At 36.2% G+C, this 24,046-nt stretch overlaps 1 protein-coding gene across 7 annotated transcripts in view; it reads right to left on the bottom strand.

The window, feature by feature from the left end:
* R3HDM2 (R3H domain containing 2) overlaps positions 1–24,046 on the bottom strand; it is a 173,696-nt gene that overhangs the window by 107,248 nt on the left and 42,402 nt on the right. For 2 of the 7 annotated variants that reach the window (XM_026713862.2, XM_026713863.2), the window contains exon 2: positions 12,492–12,585. The exons of the other annotated variants lie outside the window; for them this stretch is intronic. The gene's annotated coding sequence lies outside the window, so the exon portion shown is untranslated. The remainder of the gene's footprint in view (positions 1–12,491; positions 12,586–24,046) is intronic. 7 annotated transcript variants of the gene reach the window in all.

Genomic DNA, 24,046 nt, shown 5'->3' with positions numbered 1-24,046 from the left:
TAAGCCTATCAGGAATGCCATCTTTTTTTTCCAATTTATGGGGTTTTTTAAAGAAGAGATTGGACAAGTATTTGTTTGAAATGGAAGGGTTTTCTGTCTGTGCAGGGGGTTCGACTAGAAGATCTCCAAGGTCCCTTCCAATTTTTGTTATTGGGGCTAGAGCTCAATGATGAAAGACATTACTTTGTGCATAAAAAGTCCTGGGTTTGGTCCTTGTCGTTTTCAGCTAATGAGTCTCTAAAAGTACAGCATGCCAAGATCTCTGCTCTTATATACTGTGATGAAGCGCTGCTAAAATAGATCATACTGGATCACAAATTGTGCTAGCCCTGGGATCTGTTCATGATGGGTTTATGTGGTATGGTTTGTAAACTAGCATGCTGTCTGAATCCAGCCATCCATGACTGAGCTGGGCAACTCAAGAGCCAATTGAACTTCATATGTCCATTTTTCTCCTTTGTAAGAAAAATAAACTCTGTGACATTGGTGTCACAAGAATCCACAAAATGGACCACTGCTTTTTTCCCCAATTGTCTTCTGCATCCCCTCATCCATTATTACATCTCTACAGGCAACAGCCATAGTAAATTATTTCCTACAGTGGATCTATGCTATACTGATTATTACAACAATATTCATTATTATGCAGAGCTGCTACTTCCTCCCTTCAATCTGTCCTTTTTTTAAAAGAGGAGGTTCCAAATGAAAAAGAACCAATTTTCTTACTAATCTAAAGAACGCAAAAACATTTTTCATACCATCCTTCCTTGTTAGCACAAGCCACCCTCTTTAGTTTGGCATAGCAGCTAGTACCAGAAGAAGCACAGAAGTTTTCTCTCTCCTCTGGCCTCAAGAGTAAATAGGAAATCAAATAGGAATGGGGAACAGAACAGAAAAAGAGATTTAGTAGATACTGGAAGATGTGGGCAAACTTGAAAATAGCCATCAATCTTTTATGTTGAATCTTATTTTTCCTTTAGTGTAATGGTCTTAATTTACACATTTCAATCTAAAATTGCAATCTGTGTCAGGCTTTTATTTTTAATTTTTTTATTAAATTAATGAAAAAATGTACATCATTAACAAATAGCAGGAACATATCAGGGAAGAATACAAGGAAAACAAAAGGAAATTATATATTGATGGGACATTGAAGACATTTTTAATGATATGTCATCAATTTTTGAGTTTCTAAAAGAGTTTATAAGGAACAATTCTGATGGATCGTTTGCTGACGGTACTTACCGATTTCTAAACTGTATCTCCAAAAGATACAGCTGCATTCAAAAGATCAGAGCATTTCAAAGCTATTCTGCTAAATCTTAATTCTGAATTATAAACCCCATGGATTTCCATTTGGCTCATGATTCACAAGCAGAAATTCAAACAAAAACAATTTCTTTTCTTGTGAAAAAGTGCTTGATTTTGTAAATGGCAGATTATAAAACAAGCCTCGCCCACCACTGTTTTGATTTCTAAATATATGTGTCTGCATTATTGGTGTGATCTTTCTTAGGCTTTTAACATTAAACATATGATGATCCTTAAATCAGTTGCTTGGCCCTGAGTGACTTCACTGACAAAATCATTACAACTTTATTACAATGAATTAACTTTAAGAAGTCATAGTAGTTGCAAAGATCCAGTATTCATTATCTGGCTTTAGCCAAATTACTATTCTTGAGCCTCTTTTAGGCTTGTTGTAAGAATAAATAAAATTTCAACAGGTAGCTTCAAGAGCATGTAAGAAACAAACAATGTAAAAAAGATGTTGCGATTCTAGAAAGAAGACTCTAGAGTAAAGAGCAACAAAGATGAGAGGATAAGAGGCTAAACACATGAAGAACAGTTGCAGGAGTTAGGTATGTCTAGTTTAATGAACAGACTAGGGGTGACATGATAGCAATCTTCCAATCTTACTATGAATTAATGAAACATAAAAAATCCACATTTACAGAGCTGGTTGGGAATGAAATTTGGGATCATCTTAGATGTGCTGCCAGCATTGGCAAATATTTAAAACAGGATTCAGAAATTAGGTCACAGGCAAAATAATAACTGTAACACTGCCAGTTTAGGTAACTGACAATCAACAACTTCTGCCCTAGATTTGAGGTATCTAGTAGAGAATTGAATCAGGTGCATAATGTCAAAACAAAAAAAGGAGGAGGAAGGACTTGTTGTGGGCTTTCTGTTCAGAGCATAAATATGACATGAATTCTTAATTTAAAATGCAAAATGCCATCATTTGTGACATTCAACTTAAAACAGAGCAAATCAATTCTTTGACTTCCCTATTTCATTTTTCTTCCACTTCCATCAATTGCATGCAAGCCTGGTAGGCTTTTTGTTGGAACAACAATAATAAAAATTGATCCAGCGTGCTAGAAGTCAAGCACCTGCTCAGGGCCAATGGGACATTCTTCCAACCAGAAGAGGGGATGACCTATTTTCATCAGTCCTCTGGCTGGCACTGGCCCAAGAACAACCCAAAGTACCACAAGCCATGATATCATCTAGATTCTAGCCCTTTATTGGTCAATTTTCATGAAGGTGTCCTCCCATTCGGGAAGATATTCTCCCAGATATTTAGAAGCCATCTTCTCTTTGAAGAAGAGACTTTGGTGTGCAGCAAAAATCAAAAGTCAAAAACTGAGCAACACCAAAAGGAAATTCTAGAAATGCAGCACAGGGAATTCTTTATTAGATACAATCATACTGGAGTGTGCCAGAGAGAGAGAGACAGACAATTTGTATGACTCATTCTTAACCATGAAGAATTGTTCCATAAAGCTCACATATGATAAACCTGTACTTGTTTCAACGTGCTCTCTTTTTATGTTTCAGACCAATGCTTTTGGATCAAAAGCTGAATTTTGGCTCATTAGATCTTAAGTTTGGTCTCTCTGCGGCTCCATGAAAATCTGTTTCTGAAAGGAAATTTTCACTTTCTAACCATTGGTTGAGGCCAGCATTACGGCAGAAATTCCTTTTTTTTTTTTTTTTTTTCAGAAGACAACTGAATTTGACTACATGTAGGCAACAGTAGCCAAATTAAATGCCTAAATGTCTACTGAGACAAGCTAGAAGATTTTCCAACTCTTTTGTTGCAAGGTGATAGAAAATCACCTAAAGCTGACCACTTTACTCTCATACCTGACTGACCCAAAGGTGCAATATGGCTTTAATAAAAAAAAAAAAATCATGCATCCAGCAAGAACTTATGCTTTCTCCGAACTCATGAGATGAGAATAAACTGTCCAGGATTAAGGAACAACGCAACTAACACCAATGACCTATAAGCTGATGTGCTACCCACAAATCCAAATTCAGCAAATAAATAATTATGTGCAGATTATTATGTTCTCAGGATAAATACCAGCACTCTGAAATAAAGAACATAGCAATTTAGTTAGCATAACAGTTAGCAATGTTTTTAAAAAAACATGGCTGTGGGAAAGGTACAAGTAATACAACTAAGATGAACAGGTGTCAATAGCCCAGTTTCAAGTCTGCAATACTGTTTTCCCACTGCAAACTTCTTAAAGATATAGAAGAAATATTTATGTGAAAAAGAGGAAGGAATTCTGAAGCCTTCTGAATTATGGGGGGAATAGATGGTCATTAGAGAAAAATGGTGTCCCAGGCCAATGTTTAAATTGCATCTCACTAAGCACAAATGTCCCCAGTGAAGAAAAGCCTTTAATTTTCATATATAAGGTAACCATTCAGACACGGGAAACTTTCCAAAGGGAAAAGGGTTTATGTCTGCTCTGATGGGGCTTTCAGTTTAGAAAGCTGACCCAGTAGATCAAAGATGCACAAGATACTACTGTATGAGGCCAAAGCTGCCTTTGCTTGGCACAGCTCAATAGGCAGCTGCATTCTTCCAACTTGACTCAGGTCTAAATTTAATTAAGATTAAGTGAATGTAATTCAAGGCAACTAATATAATTACTCTTTTTGAACATAATGCATTTTCCTTCTGTCACTCATTCAAAGTTATACTTAATGGCAAATTTTGAAACAGTCAAAGGTTTTTTTACATGTAAGCAATAAATTGTCAAATGAGGGAAGGAAAGAAAGAGAGGTCAGGAAGCTAATTTACGTATGAAAATATAAAGGATATTATATAATTAAAAACTAATTTAAACCATGATATTGCCTTGTAATAAATTCTATTTAAAATTGCAAAAAAAATTAGACATAATTAAAAGCAAAGCCCAGCACAGAACTTTAATGAAAATAAATTGATGTTTAAGGTTAGTTGTAATATCCAGCAAAATATCCACACAACCTTGGTTTATTTTGAAAAGCTAAGAAGGATCAGACTTGGTTAGTACTTGGATAAAAGACCAACAGGAACCCTTGGACTGCAAGTTAAAATAAATTATTATTTAAGTTAAAAGTTAAATAATTATTCAGGAAGAATCATGTTATCATTGCCAATAATAAGTCATCAAGAATTGAGGTGAACATGAAACAGACTGGACTTTGCTCAATGCAAAAGAGCAGAATTAAATACAAAATGACAAATTTGGTTAACTTTTTTTGTGGACAAGTAGGCAATCACTCACCTTTCTAATATATTGATGTGGCCATCTATATGAGGCCTAGAGGCTGGCACCTTGCTTTGTAGCAAGCTACCTTATTGTTTGAATCAGGGCAAGGATTCTTGTAGATTGCATGGGAAATATAGCTGGCACCACACTTACCTATCCTGCAGTGGGTCACAGGGAACTTTATGGCTGTATCAGAAGCTTATAGAGAAAATATTACATATGTCAACAAGATTTGCTAAGATGGACCACTATAATATGCAGATATACAGCAAACCCTTAGCTTAAAGTTTGAAGGGCAAGGCTGGATGAGGCCCCTAGACATACCACTAAGACTTCTACAGGAAATATGGCTCTTCTCAGGTCAGGAAACTAGGTGTTGCGCATCATGATGCCCTGATCAATTCTAGATGCGCTAAATCTAGAACTGAAGATCATTACACTAACATAAGCACCCTTACAAAGAAACTTGCTGTTCTCTGTTCTAGATAAAGAAATCAACATACCAACCCCGGCAATGGCAGAGTCATTCGTCCTCACTCCTAGTCATTGCAAACCAGATTCATAACCCAGTAATATTTTGTTGAAATCACTTCTCCCCAAAAGCAAGAGCAACCAATCTGCACTTTGACCATTCTAAATCCGGTAACTTCCCTTTGCTGAGGTTAATAGTCTGGTTATAACTCATGCACCCATTGGGGGGGGGAGGGGGACACAAGCGTGTGCATTAACACAAGCAGGGCTATCCCCTTTTTTCTCCTTTTCGTGAAGCTGGCAGAATTTGACATGAACCAAATCTGTCAAGAGCTCAAGACAGACCTGTGGGCTCTAATGAGCAAGTAAGGTGGGGGGGGTTGAGGTGGAGATCATGCTGCTCCATTCAGCTCCAAACAATGATAAATAATTCAGGAAGAAAAATACCGCAATACAGAGCACCCAGCAGGGTTTAAAAATAGAACACAGAGAAGTCAAAAGAGGAGACAGCAAGAGTGCAAGCACCATGGAGAACAGGGATCTGTGTCAACAAATCAAAAAGCTACCAGATGCTGCGATCATGACAGAGTCGGCTGCAGCCAGATTGCAGCAATCACGACATCCTGTTGTCACCCAACACCCGGTGCTTTAAAAGAAAGAAAGCTCACTCGTTCTCTCTGAGAAATGCAGCAATTCATTCTAAAACAAATACTTATTCTACAAGATGAAACATTAGCTCTTTCGCTGGCAATATAAATCCACTGCATTTTGGGATCAAATGGAAGAAAATCAGGGAATAACACACATGGAAGTTTTGATTGCCTTTATCATTAAGAATACTAAAAGATACAAGGCATCGCTGACTCATTTCTAAGGTATACAGTACTAATGGAAATGCCGATGTTAATCAACCTATCCACCCCTTCCCCTTCTATCCCAAAGTTTGAGGTTCCAAACTAGTTGTAATTTATTATCTCTGCTGTTTACTGTTTACCACTAGCTGGATATTTTACTTTCAACAATTATTGTCTCCTGTAAAACATGGAATCACTCACACAGGACAATAGGAGAAAACACTAATTACAGTTATCCTGATTTTGATTTTTTTTGTTTCCAGCCTGGTGTCATTCCCAAAAATATTACATTTCTGTACCACATGTATTCCAAAATGCCCTCTCAAGGGACAGTAGAAAGCAGGCCAGCAATTCTTGCATATCATTACAGATAAATCTGAGTAGAAATGTTTTAGTCATGTGTGGGATTATACAACTTAACAGTTCTTTACCAAAGATGTATTTTTCATTAAATTTGTTATACTACTACTAATGTTGGAAGAATGCATTTGATACAAGCAATTTGCACTAAAACAAAGTAGAGTTTCTTCCTTGGATGGATGTCTTCCCCAGACAGGGTCACAATTTCCTATCCTAGATCTAAGCAATACTGATTATTTCAAAAACTGCAGAGAACTGGATATTCAGCCGGAAATTCATCATCTGAGTTGATGGCCTAGAAGACAAGGTAACTGCCCAATACTTTTAACAGTCTCTTATTTTATAATAATCTCTCTTTGTCTCCAAGGAGATAGACCATGTCTGCAAGGAAGTCCTTGCAGGCTCTACTGGAAGAAAAAAAAAATACAGAACTGTCACTGGAGCTTACTTTATTAATCAACACAATTTTAATTTTGTTCATCTAAATGAGCACAAAATGTACCTGTCCTTTCTTTTTAGAACAGGGCTACACAGTTCCCCACTACACACGCACACACAGAGAGAGAAAGAGGGAGAAGAGAACAAGAAAATCTCATTTTTGCCACCAAAGATGAATTAATTAAAACTGAGTTAAATTTCTCAGTAAGAGGGAGAACAGCACAGCATAACTTAGATTTAAGCTCAAGGAACAACAAACCCCTCACATCTCTGTCTTTATCATGAAGAAAACTAAAGCACTACAAGGCATCATTGATTCACTTCTTAGACATATGATACTAATGGAAATCTCAGCTTTAATCAACGAGCTACTGTTCTGATTTAATTGTCGTGTCTAGCTTTTAGCACAATTAAATCAACACTATTCCTTTTTATCTCTACAATATTAGCATTACCACTTATTATTTAAAAAATCAAAGTGACAGTCTTCAAAATGAATTTTTGTGCCATCAAGGTTTGATTAGTATTTGTTCTCCGGAACTCTACCTTTCCTGCAGGCTTCAGTTCCAAATCTTATACCACCCCAAGTCTTGAACTTTGTCTCTTTCACATATTTTTCCTCGATAATCTGTGTGTGTGTGTGAGAGAGGGAGAAAGAATAGTGCATAATAAAAGCTACCTGGGAGATCTCCCAATTTCCACCAAGCAGTAAAATACAAGCATATCAACAATATACCAGCTTTTCCCCCTTTCATTTGAAAACAAGCAATCTCAAATTCAAAGGAGTGGAGGGAAAACTGTGTGTGTGAATCTACCAAAATCAAGGTTGGGAGGGGAGAGATAAATTCTGCATCCTTCTTTCAGAGATGAGACAGGAATGAAAAGTCTATGGAAACAGGAAGAAATCACACCTGCCCCAACATCAAACACAATGAAATAAAGAAGGGGCCAGAATGACAAATACACTACTTTTGGCTGATCCACCCATTTAACAGGTTGTCCAATAGCTTTGGGGCATACTTTAAATACTGAAAGTTATATACATGCAGCAAGTAAGTGTAAATAGGAGATGGGAGCCTTCAAAACAGTTTGAAAGGAAATAAAGAGAGAGAGGCTTGAAAAGTAAAAAGGATAGGTATCTTTGGTTATTCAAACCAACATAGCCAATAGATAAAGCTGGTAAACAGCAAGCTGACTATGAGATACCACAATTTTCTATGTCTTACTTGCTATAAGGTGGTACTTTGCCATTGTGTACAGGTAATCCTTAACTTACAACCATTCCTTTAGCGATCATTTGAAGTTACAACTTCAGTGAAAAAAATGACTTGACTGTTTTTTCACACTCACAGCAGCATCCCCATGATCATATGACCAAAATCTAAATATTTAGTAAGCGGCATGTATTCATGATGGTAACAATCTTCCGGGGTCATGTGATCATCTTTTGTGAGTTTCTGACAAGCAAAGTCAATGACGAAGCCAGATTCACTTAACAATCATGTTACTGACTTTACAACTGCAGCCAATTACTTAACTACTGTGCCAAGAAAAGTTGTAAAATAAGACAAAACTCACTTAACTGTCCTGCTTAGCAATGGAAATTTGGGGCTCAATTGTGGTTGTTGTAAGTCAAGGACTATCTGTATATAATTATTAGATTTCTATCTGATCCCAAAATATCACATTTAGCATTTTTTTTTTAAATATGAAGGAACTTTATCAAACAACTGGTACAGAACTAGTGTCATAAGACCATGGGTTGACTCTACTTCCCCTAATCCACCATAAGCAAGGTAACTGGAAGCAATGATGCATTATTACATCTGCCTTCAAGGCTTATTGAAAGAGTATTCAACTTTATCTTTCAGGAGGCCCAACAGTATTTAGGATAATTAGATGATCTATTCATACATCATGGTAAGCCAATAAGCTTTAAATCACACTACAGAGGACTATTACAATGGCAAAGAGGAACAAATGGCATGCTCCCTCTTCCTCTGCGGGTTTTCTTGTAGAAAAAAAGAAAATGACCTTTTTTAATATAGTAATGTGTATAGCATTGCTTAATAAAGCCTTGGCTTTTAAAGCAAATCTCTCAGCTTTCTCAATCCCGGCTGTGTTCTTATCTTCTAATGTGGTATAGCGGAGGAGGTTATCCCTTCAAGGTCAACCACCTGTTGCTGTAAAGATTTGCTGATATTGTCTCACAGAAACTTTTGACAGCTGTTAGACAAGGCATATGAACAATGAGTGCGCTTAAGCAGAAATATGACCAATAGCAGCAATATACTAGGCATGTTTGGAAAACCTTCTTAAGGATCAGCTGCAATATAGACCATACTACCCAGAAAACCATTGTATACCAGCCAATATTATTTGGGGAACGTTCATTCTTATTATTGATACTCCAACATCTAAAAGAACATAAGACTTTGCTCTGTGTTCACATTCCTCTAATGAATGTTGCTATTTCCTGTTTGTTGCCTTGACTGAATGTTTCCTGCCTAACTTATGCTTTGCAGTTAAAACTGTTGCTCTTGCTTTGCACTGTTTAACAAACCTCTTCAGATTCTACCTCACTGTAGTACTTGTGTTCATTATCTACAAAGCCACAAACCTACCATCCACAGTTTGCTGTGAGAAAATGTTTGAATTTAGTACCATGCATTTTGTGATATTGTCTTTCAGATTATTCTTTTGTCTTATGTTTAAATTGTAATTAATTTTTCCTTTTGCTAAACTAGAAATATCAACATAAATATTAAGAAAATTTAAACTATTGCAAAGTATCTCCAGCTATTTTATAGCGTATTTCTTAAAAACCATGGGGGGAACGTTATTAGTTGGAGTCAAATAACTAGATGTGATCAACAGTCAGAGTAGCTCTATGTATCAGAGCAATCCAAAAAGCAAAAAGGAGAGGAGGGGGAAATCCAGTTAACTGATTAGCAAGTATTGACTAAACACAAATAAAATATTTTAACAGAACAGCCAGCCAATTAAAAACTGACAGTATTCATTTAACAGATTAGATAAAAATAAATTTGCATTTTACTAAATACCAGCTGTAAGATATAGAAAATAACTGTTTATTAAAAGAATAGACAAAAAAGTTATTTTCTGAAGAGTCTGTTTCACCAAAGCTCACACATCTGAATTCAAACCACAGCCCAGTTTCTAATCAGCACTGCAACATGGTAACCTCAGAGATGGACCATCTCAATTACTTTGTTGGCTCTTGTCTTACTCTTTTCAGAAAAAAAAAATTCAACTAGTGAATGATACAGCAATAGCAATGACAATAACTGCTGATACAGTTCTACAGAGGAATTATTGAGTCTGTCATCTGCACCTCTGTTAACTGTCTGGTTTGGTTCTGCAACCCAACAAGACAGACACAGACTTCAGAGAGTAATTAGGACTGCAGAAAAAACAATTACTACCAACCTGCCTTCCATTGGCGACCTGTATACTGCACAAGTCAAAAAGAGGGCTGTGAAAATATTTACAGACCCCTCACATCTTGGACATAAACTGTTTCAATTCCTACCCTCAAAACGACATTATAGAGCACCGCATACCAGAACTAGAAAAAAAGGACAGATTTTTCCCAAACGCCATCACTGTGCTAAACTAATAATTCCTTCAACACTGTCCAACTATTTACAAAGTCTGCATTACTATTACTATTAATCTTCTCATCATTCCTTATCACCCCTCCCCTCCCACTTGTGATTGTATGATTGTAACTTGTCTCTTGTATCCTTACACTTTATACTGTTTCCTAGTATGATTCGATTACTTGTTCTACCCTATGACTAGTATTAAGTGTTGTACCTTATGATTCTTGACTCTTGATGAATATATCTTTTCTTTTATGTATACTGACAGCATATGCACCAAAACAAATTCCTTGTGTGTCCAATCACACTTGGCCAATAAAGAATTCTATTCTATTCTATTCTATTCTATTCTATTCTATTCTATTCTATTATCCCTACACTGCATACTTCAAGCACATTTGGCAGAATCCTTATTAAAGGTTTACCAGGATTCAGTGGAATGTTGGGTTTATTGCACTGATTCCATGACCCTGAACTGAGTGTCCAAATTGAAACAGTCCATTTGTTCTCTCCCTATATCATCAAATGAAGTGTGCCAAAGCATTAAGGTTTAAAGCAAACAATGTTCCCTTGCAGAATCATATGCACTTTTCTCACAGAAAATCAATGTGTTTACAATTCAGTCTAGTGTCACAGAATAGGCTTTGATGGGTATAACTAAGAATGGCCTTCCCAAACTTGGTACTTTCCAGGTGTATTTGTTTCAGAATCCCTTTCCTGGGTTATTGAATGACTGGCTTGAAAAAAAATCTGAAGTTGCATGTAAAAAAAATCTCCTTCATACCTCCTAGCCTCAAGCAACACAGATTTACAGTGATGGTGCGTCACCTGTGTTCTACTTATTGGAAAACCAAAAGTAATTTTTTCCCCTGACTATATAAGTGGATATGAAATAAAAAATAATCCCAAAAATGCTTCAAAAAGCAAACACCAGGCTTCTTTTGAAGCACTAACAGAACAAAATATACATGATATAAAAGCAGATTGTAAAATAATTCAAATAGCAGCAACCAGCTGCATGTAAAGTAGTCCTTGAAAGAAGAGTTTAGGCACCTGGGAAAATGTGATTATTAAATTAGCAACAGTAGAGGGTGAACTATGTTTTTCTAAAAAAATTATTATTATTCAACAGTACCCTACTCGGTTAGTAGCTAAATGGGGAGGAGCCGTGTCAACTGATCTCTTCTGGTAGAATGACTTACTACTGCTGCTGCTGCTGCTTTCACATGAGTTGCACTTCAAAGTTGCTGGGGCAACTTGACAAGCTACTTCTATAAGCACAACAACAGAGATATTAGGTGCCTTTGCAACATCTCCAAGGGGATCTGCTTTCATCTGTAATTAAAGTGTCCAAAGTAAACAACAGATGGAATTTTCACCTACTGCCTTAATTACCGAAAAAGGTCCTCTCTTCTATATGCATGCCCAGCCAAGTCAGCATTTTATAATGTTCAATAGCACAATACCATTATGTGTCATAGAAGCACTGTTTTGATTTATTCATGGGGATTGTTTTTCCTGATCAGGCTATGTGATATTTCACATGGGTAGCCTTCAATGAAAGTTTGTTACACCTGGAACACAACAATGGCTACAATTATGACACTAAATTATTATCTTATTGGTATTCCAGGTAGTCCTCAACTGGAGCCAGAAACTCCACTGCTAAGAAAGGCAGTTAAGTGAATCATGCCTAATTTTACACACTTTTTTTTTTTTGGGGGAGACAGTTAAGCAAATCACTGCAGCTATTAAAGGAATCCAGCTTCCACCAATGATTTGACTTGTTGGAAGCCAGCTGGGAAGGTCACAAATGGTGATCACGTGACACTGTCACAGTCATAAATACATGGTAGTTGCCAACCACGAAATTTTGATTTTGTGTCTATGGGGATGCTAAATGTCCCCATAGGTCACTTTTTTCAGTGCTGCTGTAATTTTGGATGGTTGCTAAATAAATGTAAGTCCAGGATTACCAGGACAAAACAGTTTCATCAGCTTTATAGATCCCGTTTCTCAAAGGCTATCACATGTACACGAGCATAAAGATCTTAAAAACACCTGCATTAACTTAATTGCGTAGGTTCAATAAAAAAAGAGGAATGTGGTCTTACGTTATTAAACCATCAGAGCTGTTCAAAATTGTTCCGAATGATTACATTAATTGTTGGAATACTAACCTTCTAAAGATCACAGCACAATACATGGAAAGTTTATCTTTGCTTGCATTTTTTTGTGATCAGGATGGTTACAGGGAACTCAGCATCTTCAAATCTGAAAATCAAAAGTGTTTTTACTAATGGTACCCCATGCCAAGATTAGTTTGTCAAAATGCCAAAAAGACCAAAGCCACCTACTGCTACATGTGTAATTGCTTATTTTTCAAAATAATTATCAAAAATTAAATAAAAAGTACTATTCTACCAAGCAACTATTCCAGCCACTATCACAATGTTTATTTACTGAATGCTTTTACATCTAGGCTCTGTAAACATTCTAAATAATAAAGGCAAAATATGAATGAATGAATGAATAAATATGAATAAACGAATGAATGAATAAATAAAAAAAACAATCCTGGGAAATGTGGCCACAGCACAAACACAAACACAAAGAGAAAAGTAAGCAGAAGGTAGACACACCATCCTGGAAAACTAAAGCAATACAATGGAAAAGTCTCAATCATTGCTCTCTAAATGGCAAATTGTACCTAGTGAACCAAAAATATTACCTACATCTGCTCTAGTCAACAAGAAACAATACACACAAGCCTTCCGGTTTGAGCTTCTTTGGCAACAGACCGAAACCTCGTTTCTGTGAGGCTTCGATCTGTGCTCGCCGCTGGAGTGCCCTGAGCCGGCTGGTTTCGGGGCTAAGCCACCCAGTAGAGGTGGTGAAGAAGGGGGAGACTGCCTGCAGGATTGAGGAGAGCCACATCTCTCCTCCCCATTTGGCCATTACTCCCTTTCCCGGAGGCGGTTGTAGCGGTGGTCAGAAATGGCCACCACAAAGAAGAACTCGACCGGAAAAGAATGTGCAGGAGGAAGATAAGAAGAGAAAGTTTTGGTTGACTGGGTCAAACAGCAAAAGCAACAAATAAGGTACCCTGGAATTGAAACTATTAAAAAAAAAACAATAACAGTGTTCCCTAAGAAGATTTTTAAGCTGCGAAGGAGAGAGAAAAGGGGAAAGATTTGGTGGTTTTTTTTTTTCTCCTTTTCGTATACTGACAGCTAAGAGACTTAAGCAAGAAATTGGAAAAAAATCCACTTTGACATTAATAGGCATTTAATGCTGAAAATAAAAAGTCAAAGGGATAATAAAGATTTCTGGACAATCAAAAGCTTTTGAAAACAGGAAAGGAGAGAAAAAGAATAAAAGGGCAGGATCTGGAAGGGAAGAGACTGCCTGGAATTAAAATGAACTTACAGCAAAATCTCAAAAAGACTTCCAAAAGATACATTTTAACTGAAATATTGCAACAAAAACCCCAGGAAGAGAAAGTGGAAAAAGAAATAAGAAGAAATAACTTGGAACTATTTGGATTACTTGATGATTTCTGGATTTTGGGTTATTGTATTTGGATGACTAAAATCAACCGGGTGGTTGTTTAAAACTGTTTAAAATGGCTCCACTTTTAGAAGAACTGAAAATAGAACTTAAAAAGTACAAAGAAGATGAACAAGAAGGGAGAGGTTCTTTTGGCTTTGTATTTGTTTTTAGAAATGAAGATTTGGAATTATGAGAAGCAACAAGAAATGCCTGCAGAACAAGAAGATTGCGACAAAGAAGAAGCCATCTTTAATGAACAAGTAATCTTAGGTGGGGGGGGGAAAGGAAAGGGGGGAAAGAGTATGGAAAGTTTAAGATTGGGAAAAACAACTCCAAAAATAAAATAGAGTGAAAAATAAGTATAAAATCAGAAAGCAACAGAAGAGGGAAATACAGAAGAGAGAATTAGAAGTAGAGGGGAGGGAGAAGAAGAGAGGAAAGAAAGAAAGGAAAAGAAGTTATAAAGGACAGAAACAAAATATACAGAAACAGGGTCTATTTAGAGATAATGGGTGAAAATTTAATGGAAAAATGGATTCTGCAAAGGTACATAAGATAGTATTGTTATATTAGAAACAGAAATAATTTTAGAAAATATGAAACAATGTATGATTAAAATGTTTGATAAAATAGCTATCTTAATTCAGTGGAATGCTTATCAATAAATAAATGTAACAAAACAAATATTTAATGATTTACAAGGCATATGTGAACAGAAATAAGGGAAAAATTAATTATGCAGATTATATGTGTCTTTAAGGAAGTATGATATTTAATTGAAAAGAAGTCTTAAAGATGTTAAGATTTTAATGATTATTAATGATAGAACTGAATTGGAATGGAATGAGGGTTTATAATTACATATATTTATAATCTTTTTTTTTTAAGAATATAGTGTGTATTATAAGAATGTACCAAGCAGAATTCGATTGGAAGTTATGTATTATATATTATATTGAAGGTCATAACCTTAAGATATATATTGAAGTTTAAATAAGAGTTGAATGGATGTAATTAAAAGATGTAAAGTGTCATATTCCAATTAGTAACTACAGGAGAAAATTTGTTTAATGAGAAAAGTTAATATGAAATTGAAACAGAACAGACAAAAGTATATAATGATTTGAACTGAGATGAGATAATCAAAATAAAAAAATTGAGAAAATTAAAAGAGGGGAAAAACTATATAGAAAATGTAGAATAGTATAAGATATGGAATAGAACACAAAAAGGAGCGTGAAATTGAGTTTTGTGTCTGTATAAAGAAGTTCAACCCGGGACCATGCTATTTTCAAAAAAGATGTTTTATTTGTATTTTGTATTTGTGAAAACCCAAAAGAACTTTATCTAAAAAAAAGAAACAATACACACACACACACAATTTTATATTCTTTTGCCTAGAATCCACTGGCTTGCCAATTCTGAAAGCAATGGTGTTAAGAAATATCTCTTACTTCTCATACCCTGTATCTTAACCAGCAATTGAAATCATTTAATTTTCTTTTCAACTACTTCAAGAAAAGCTTTCCTTTAAAATACATGGTAAGAGATTTAACACTATGTTTTAATCAACCTAAATAATCATTTATTTAATATTCTTACCAAGTATATTACATTTGAACAACTGTCTGGGGATGTGCCAAACAGTTTAGGTCAGTAACAGTTCAACAGAACTAAAATTTAGAATGCTTTCCTTGTTCAAATTTTCAGATAAAATAAAATCCGGACAAGGTGAGTAGGGAATAGAGAGTAGTAGACGTATGGTAGCGCAATGGTTAGAATTCAGTATACTCTGCATTCCACTAGCTAACTCTGCATTCCACTGCCAGGAGTTCAATCCTGACCCGCTCAAGACTCAGCCTTCCATCCTTCAAGGTTGATAAACTGAGGACCCAGGTTATTGAGTTGGGGGCGTATGCTGACTCCTTAAACCTCTTAGAGAAGACTGTGAAGAGATATATGCCTAAATGCAATGCAAATGTAAAAGCTGGTCACACTTCCTCCTGTCACAGTGTGATATCATCTACCAGTCTGCTGCCTCCCAGCTGCCAATGTCCTTGGGTTTTTTCCCCCTCCTTCCAAGCCATCTCTGCTAGGAACAAAGCAGCCTCATTTCATTCTAAGCATGGACAACTCAAAAGCAGCTATTCTATGTATGGAACATTTTTTGCACAGAATGTTTTGTACAACCCCTAAGCATTGCTCTTTAAAGAGGAATCAAATACAGCAAAGTTTATAGAGTTTTCACACTGCGCAGAGACTTCAATAATACATTACTCCAAACTGAACAAGGGCAAGTAGGAATAACATACAATATTCTAGCATTAATGCTGAGAAAGATTTAAAATGTATTTCAAACTTAGCTTAAAAGTCAATGCACTAAGCTAAACCAACACTATATTTGATGTTTAAAAGTTAACATATTTAATTATTATTAAAAGCATCTTAGGATTTCTCTGAGGGTAAAGGTACCTTTGAGGCAATTTCCAAAATAAAAGCTCATGCAATAACAAAATAAGAGTATTTTTTTTTAAAAAAAACCACCAGTAACAACAAATAACATCCAATTTTAGTACTTAGCTAATACTAAAACCTAATACACAGTTTCATTCAAAGCTGACTATGAGTGTATACAGTCAGGCTATTCCTAACAAATTTTAATGGTGAGATTCATTAGCAGCAGAAGATAACTCATTCATAAAACCACTGGTGAAAAGACTCCCCTAACCTTTCTCAAAAATGGACAACAAAAATCATATATAAGGTGAATGGCAGACATTCTGCAAATAACTTAATTTAAAATCAGTCCAGCTGACAGAATGTAGATATCACATGAATTGATAATATGAATTTTCGAATGGCCACAATCTACACCAGCTGAAATTTCCAAATTATCTTAAAGACAATCCTTTATTTACTAGATGTTCCCAATCTTTACTGAGTTCAAGTATGTAGAAAGCCATTGTCACCACCTGTAAATCAAGGACAAACCTGCAGCTATTATATTGAAGCCACAGCCCGGCGCTTTTGCTAAAGCATGCATCATTTGAATTTTCAAAAATTATATTCTGTCTAACCATTCTAAATCTCCTCCGTAGATATTTTTAAATATATTTTGCAGTCATCAATTCCATTTTGCAAGGGTAACCCGAGAGCCAAGAGCTCCAATAACATCACTGTTGTTACTCTTAATGATATTGAAAAGGCTGGCACTAGGATTTGTATTCTTGCAAGGATAAGATCGTGTAATATAATATTCATGCCTGTTGTCGGTAGTTAGAGATGTATTTGTTATGTTAATCATGTATGACTTCTCATATTGATATGGTTGTAGTTCTCCCGCTCAGTGATACTCCAGATAGGAAATGAACTTCTTTTACTCCCAATATTGAAAGAAGGCTCCTGGTCTGAGATAATATGTGGTACCTATCGTGCTTAAGAAATGAAGGGTATTATAACATAAAAAAATAAGAAATGGGTGGATTAAAAAAAAAGATAGGCATGGAGATAAAAACAATTAAATGCAGCTACATGTATAGAGACCGCAACACCCACAACTGCATTTCTCCTCCTCCCCTAGTTTCTGACCAGGATTTGTGCATCACAGAGAATGAATTTACACAAGTTAGATGTGTGCAGGACTCTAAGAACAGGACTTCAAGCATACTCCAAAAGAATGGAAGGACAATAACCTATTGGCCTCTTATAAAATAGGAAAAAGAAAAAGCATTACTGTAGCAGGCTCAGCCAAGAAGAAACAGTTTTAATGGAGGGCGGCTACATCAACAGTTCTAATAAAGAAGGAATCTAGGCAGAACCAACTATGCTCATTAAGGCCATGAAAGTCAGAAAGCGAGCCACTCTCTCTCAAACGGTGATGTCACTGGCTAATCCTTTTCAACCAGCAAGCGCCTTGGTACTTTCGACACAACAACTCTGTCCCAGCCCAACCCACTTCACATGATTTTTGGGGAAAAAATAGGATGAAGAAGGTGTGCTGAATATGTTTGCTGCCTTAAGTTATTTATAAAATTAATAAAGGCAGGATACAAGTAAAAAAATAAACAAGCCTGCCTCTACAAACATGGCCTTCAGGTACACAGTTTCATAGAAACTTCCACCAACTTTTCCTGGGAATATTGCCGAAGTAGGTCATTTTTGTGGGTTTCGAAGAATTGTAGATGAATTTACCCCAAAGTACATTTCTAGTCACCAAAGGATGAACCTAACATTCCCAACTTAAATGAATAGGACAGTTAAAAGTCAAACCATTAACTACTTTACTGAGGTACAGTGTTTTTCTATTTTTTTCTGATTCTTTGCCTGTAGCTAATGTGAATTATTCAATAAAGAACTTTAACAACACACAGCTGAAGTAATTCCATGAGACTGAAAGGGACAGAGTTTCCTCCACATGACAAAAAGAAATTTTAAGCCCTATCTTTCACCTAGGAAAGTTGGACTTCACTTCTTCCCTTCCAGATTCATCTTTCAATATCCAAAACAAACTATACACTTCATTCAAGAACCATTTATTTTCACCAGTCATTCTTTCTTTCTATATGGTTTTGGACACATCAAAATTAATTGAGCCTTCTTTCCTTTATAGCTTGATTCTCTGATAAGCAGCTTTAGTAGTTTAGTAAAAGCTAACTTTTCTATCACACAACCATTAAAGGTAGTTTGTTTACAACCATGTAGTAATATCACTCTTGTTAACAAGGGGGGAAAACAGCTTGCTTTCTAAATTAAGTCATCCTTCTCTCTCTTTTTTTCCTTCTTTCTCGTTTGAAGACTTTGATTTGCCTACAGCGGTAAACAAATTCCCAGGACACCTTCCAACTCACAAAGCTATCCACAGGTAATGATGGGGAAGAGACTATAATTTCATTCTTGGAAATGATACTCAGGGGACAATGAACATAGCAATTTCATTTTTCCAGCAGGATTTATATCCAATTTGCATTTCTTCCTACCCAATCAAATGTTGGAAAGAAATTAAGTAAAGAGAATCAAAATTATCTATCTGCTCATCAGCATGATAACTCTTCAAAAACAGAACTGAACCAAAGTTGGAAGGAAGGGATGAACTGGAAAATGGTCTCAATCAGTTGGGGGCTGCAAAGAAAATAAATCCTATGTTTCTCCTACAGCACCCCTCAGCAACCATGAACCAGGTGGTTATGGGGCCAACTCCCACTTGCAGCCACATATTAGAATTGGTTTTATCTCAGGGAAATTGTGGTGTGATCTGGAAGATATGACCCTCAACCCCTTGTCCCAAAGGTGCTTTTTCAAGAGGCAGCCGGACTTTATTTTTCTTCGAAGACATTTCGCTTCTCTTGGGTGAGCTTCAAGCTGAAGAAGCCTTTTGAATGAGAAGTGAAATGTCTTCAAAGGAAAAAAAAACAACAGAAAATCCAGTTGCCTCTTGAAACAGCACTTTTGGGACAACCCTGACCTGGATGACTGAGAATCTCCATAGACATCAATCCCTTGCCATAGTTGGAACACTCCCTGTTAACCTGAGCTCTCTGCTACTAACTCTTGCTTCGAGGAGGAAGAACATATTTGATTGGTCCACTCAAGGCACATGATGGTCCCTGTTGAATTGAAAAAGAACTTGGGATCATTCTTGAGGTTCTCATACATCCAAGGTCGTTGGTGCTGCTTAGAATGAGATGGAAGATAATTTACATCTGTGTGGAAAGGAAGCCCAAGGCTGTGGTGATGTGGGCAAGTAAGCGAAGGCCTGCAATGACCCCAAGGAATCAGAACACAGGGTGTCTTAGGGAGTAGGGGAGAACTTGGGAGATCCCCTATCTGAGGCACCACATGCTTCATGTAACAACCACATCAGGAGAAGCAGGAGGGGTTAAGAAAGGTGATCATATGGGCACCTTGGTTAAAGACCATTGCAATTTGCAACCCTACTGGGCAAGTTCCGTTATGGTCATACCTCGAAGACTATCTGCAATTGCTAATAATCATGTAAAATGGTCATTATCTTCCAGCAATATTATTTGCCCCACAGGGGTAAGTAGGAATGGATTGCAACTAATCCGTTTGATGATCATTCCACTACATCTGTCAGGGCACTGGGAAGGGAAACGGTTTCTCAGGTTGAGAATAATGCGGCATTTATCTATTTCTTCTGTGATATGAAAAATGCAGAGATTCTAAGACCTGTGGGGGAATGGATTGGATGATGTACGATGCCGGTGTAAGACAGGAAGGAAGCTTCTCATAATATATGGCTTATCTAATCCACACGGAACTATACTTGCCTCTCTGCCACTTTCTATTACCACCACTCTTCTTAGTGGAGAGGGTCTGCTTTATTGATCTCTGCATAGTTGAAAGTCTTTTCCACTGTTCTGGAAAGGATGGTATCTCAAATGACTGGAGCAGCACCTCTTCCGTGTTAAGAGCTTCAAATCTATTTCAAATATCTTCCTGGGTGGGATATTTTTATTTTTTGGGTAAGGGGTTACAGATCCCCCAAGTACTCCTCCCTTCTAATAGCATGTCCTATCATTTGCACTCGGATAAATTATTGCACTCTGTCCTCCTTAGAGATTTCATTTGCTGGCCTTCCTAGAAAACTTTCTGTGTGAAAAGAGTGCGGTCATCACAATCCCTGATGAATCTTAAAAAAAGCTAGCCTCTGGTCATTTAATATTTTTTTTCTCCAGCAAGGAAACAAGCTTGTACTTGCAGTAAGTCCAATTAGCAAACCCTTCTGGGAAGAAGACAAATACAACATATACCTAACAAGTCACCACAGCTATTCCATGAACATCCAGTCTTTTAGCAGGATCTGAGGTCAACTGCGTTTCCCTCCTCCTAAACTCTCTGGCTAAAACCTCCTCTGTTCCTATTTGTCTGCTCTGCTTATTAAAGAATAGTGGTAGAGAATTCATTTTAGATTTTTAGGGACTCATATAGCAGTGTCATCTGGCAAATTCTTGCAGCAGCCCCAGAATAACCAAAAAATACAATATATGCTTTTTAAAAAAGCCTAACCACCAGGAAGCTTGACTAATAGGCTGGCCAGTCAGGACAATTCATCCATGCCCTCAGATATTCACGCGCATTTAAATTACAGCATTTGAGGGCAAGGAAATCAATGTTCAATCCTATGAAAAATTATAGTAATACATTATTCAAATTAATTATTTTATCTGGAGGGATATTTAATTAGTGCTTTTAAAGCATTTTTAAAGGTTTCTTGAAGAAGCAGTGCTATTTACAAATTGCAACCAAAAAAATATAGTCCTTGACTTACAACCATCTGTTTAGTGATAGTTCAAAGTTACAACACTGAAAAAAGTGACTTATGATCATTTTTCACACTGACGACTATTGCAGCATCTCCATGGTCAAGTGATCAAAATCCGGGTGCTTGGCAACTGGCTCATATTTATGACAGCTGCAGTGTCCTGGGATCATGTGATCACCTTCTGTGACCTTCTGATGAAGTCAGTGGGGAAAGCCAGATTCATTTAACAACCATGTTACTAACCCACAACCGGCAGTGGTGCAGTTAACATCTGTGGCAAGAAAGGTGGTAAAATGGGACAAAACTCACTTAACAACTGTCTCGCTTAGCAACATAAACGGTGGGCTCAATTGTTGTCATAAGTCAAGGTAAGCATGCATATCAGGAAAAGATGGGTAGCAAAAGACATGTTTAAAAAGATTTTAGTTTGATTTCGTAGAAACTGAAATCCAGGATTAAAATTGTATGGATCAGTACATGTACATAATTAAAAATATGCTTTTATTCCTAATGTGTTAATGGGGATACTGTATTGATAGTTTTAATAGCATATAACATTCCTGGATATTAAATGGTGCAATTCAAGTCCCTGTAACAGTACAAAGATTATCATAGACAAAAAGAAATGGCAATAGCAAGCAAATTGTTGTTGCAGTTTCTATATCTACCAAGATGCATAATTGTGGTTGTTTTGGAAAAAGCTTTTTTTTTTCCAAAGACAGTTGTCCATATAAATAGATGAACAGAATTTAAACTTATATTTGTATGCAAAGTCTGTTACATTCTTCTGGTCTCTTGCTGGGAAAACACTGTCAAGCATAAAAAATATATCCTAACAATAGTACAAAACTGTGGAGGGTTTGGTAGATTATTTGAAGTACAGATTGTAAGTGATAAAATTATATTTCAGGTATTAGAAAAATTGTCAGTGTTTTACTGAATAAGAAAGGAAACTAAGATTCCCAACGTCCTAGTGTAAAAAACAGATTATAACATTAAATATGTTTAAGGTTTTTTTTCTTTCTCTCTAGATGTGACAACTTATTACAATTCAATCAACAAAAGAATATAAGCATATCTTGGAAACCTAAGGCTGAGCTATAAAAAAACGACCCTCAAATGACTAGAGTTTAACTATGAGCTATTCTAAGAATAGATAATATTCCTATTCCAGCCAATCATAAGACAATATGTATTATAGGAACTGTATTGCTCACTAAGCATGTATTGGTAAGGGTAAAGATATCAAATCATGAATACACTGAAGTTGCATATGAATTTGCTATTCAATATGTTAATATTCTTCCATGACTGATCCATATATGAAATTTTAATATACACAGGGTTCAACAACTGCCTTACCTATGTCCCAAATCAGTAATACTGCTTCCAAAATTATATGAAAATGTCCTATAAGAAAAAAAGGGGGGAGACAGTGACAGATGGTTTCATGAATCATTTTAAAAACTTATATCTTGTCCTTATAATTATGACTTGTTTTAAAAAGCTATTTAAAATAACCTAAATCATTATATTATATTACACCTGAAGGACACTCAGACAAGGTTGCTCCAAAATATTTCTTTTATCTAACTTGATTATATCATTTTGTCTCTAATGTATCATGTATCATTTAGATAGTATTTTACAAATGTTGAAAAACTTCAAGCATTTGCTTTGAAATAAGTAGGCAAATTTGGTGTGTTTGCTATATAATATGCATGCTTCTTTTTTCACCACTAACAGTGCAGAAAAATTCTTGATGCAGAATTATTCCTGTTCTGAAGCCAAGTAATATCCCTCTTAATGAAACTCAAGTGCTGTAAAAATACTTTTGCCCTCCTGATTCCATTTTCTAGAAGTAAGCAAAGTTCATGAGACATCCTATTCCTAGAATCATCCTGAGACAATCATCACCATTTCCTGTCAGATTTGAATATTCCACATCTAAGCTTCTCAAATAAATATCCTGAATATGAAATTAATTCCTTTGTCATATAACTGTCAAACAATCTTTGCCATTCAAACCTATCGTCTCATTATATATGGGTATAAAAAATAGGATTAATGTTTCTGGCTGTTTTATTTATGTACTGGGAAGTTAGAACATCTCAATTTATCCTCTCATGCTGCTTCTGGAGCATGGTGATGAAAGAAATAAATGTTCCACCTTGCAGTGATGCGGGAAGAATAAATGCATTAAAAATAGTTATATACATACACACACCATCTCTATGACAACTGAAGAATAATTCCAAGACTTATGTAAAAAAACTGCCAGATAAAATTAAGAATTTTGCTAAATAGGACATGAAACCTTGTTCATGTCTTTGGCCTTAGGACCTGAAAAATACATAGAAAAATATATGCTACTGACAATGGTTCAAAGACCTTAGCAGAGGTCCATGGATATATTTCAATTGCAAGGTATTGAATTGCAGGGGTATATTTTAGTTTTCTGCTGCACAACAGGCTTTTATTCCTCCCCCCCCCCCCCTCCCATTTCAAAGACTGCAGTTAGTGGAATAAAAATGTGAGAGGTAAAGAAAGAGAAGAGGATGCCTCCAATTAAATAATTTCTGAGGAAAGTAACATCAGAAAAAAACAGCCTTTTCAAAAGAGCATGTCAAACCAACATTAAAACTTTAACTTTTTTTTTCAAAGGCTGACAAAGCAAGTGGGCTGCTTGTGCCCACAGTGACTGGAAAGGAAATAAATGGGAGTCATAAATGAGTCATAGGCTGTGCTGTGCACACAAAACACACTCACAATGCAAAATGAAAGCTGGGCAATATCTGAAGAGATACATCAACCAGAGCCACACTAAAAAAGGCATAGAAGGAAATCCCAGTGTTCTGACAGAGGCAGCCTATGAAGTAACAGGCACACTTATTTATCTGA

This window comes from Pseudonaja textilis, chromosome 2 (assembly GCF_049901715.1).
Source record: "Pseudonaja textilis isolate UNSWEBS1 chromosome 2, rPseTex1.2, whole genome shotgun sequence".
Classification (NCBI taxonomy): Eukaryota; Metazoa; Chordata; class Lepidosauria; order Squamata; family Elapidae; genus Pseudonaja; species Pseudonaja textilis.
This window is presented reverse-complemented; position numbering and strand designations above follow the sequence as displayed.